Source organism: Pteropus alecto, unplaced genomic scaffold, assembly GCF_000325575.1.
Source record: "Pteropus alecto unplaced genomic scaffold, ASM32557v1 scaffold57, whole genome shotgun sequence".
NCBI lineage: Eukaryota > Metazoa > Chordata > Mammalia > Chiroptera > Pteropodidae > Pteropus > Pteropus alecto.
The window spans coordinates 8,128,376-8,128,647 of record NW_006442508.1 but is presented as its reverse complement, the minus strand read 5'-3'; positions in this window follow the sequence as shown (position 1 = coordinate 8,128,647).

Here is a 272-nt window from a genome sequence, read left to right as displayed (position 1 = left end):
AGGGGGCCGACATGTGGGTCTGAATCAATAGCTCAGCCAATGGCGGGCGCCGAGGAGGGGTGCACCGAGAGCTGGCGCCGGTCCCGCTGCGCCGGCACGGGGCAGATGCTGTGGCTGAGGACTGGGGACACCTCGGGTTCTGGGAAGCCGGGCTCAGCCTGGAGACGCCTATGGGGTACGCTTGCCTGCCTGCCTGCCGAGTCCCTGCAGCCAACTGACCTCTTGGCCCCAACCCTCCCACCCTGAGGGAACCTGAGCGGGGGAGGCGGAGG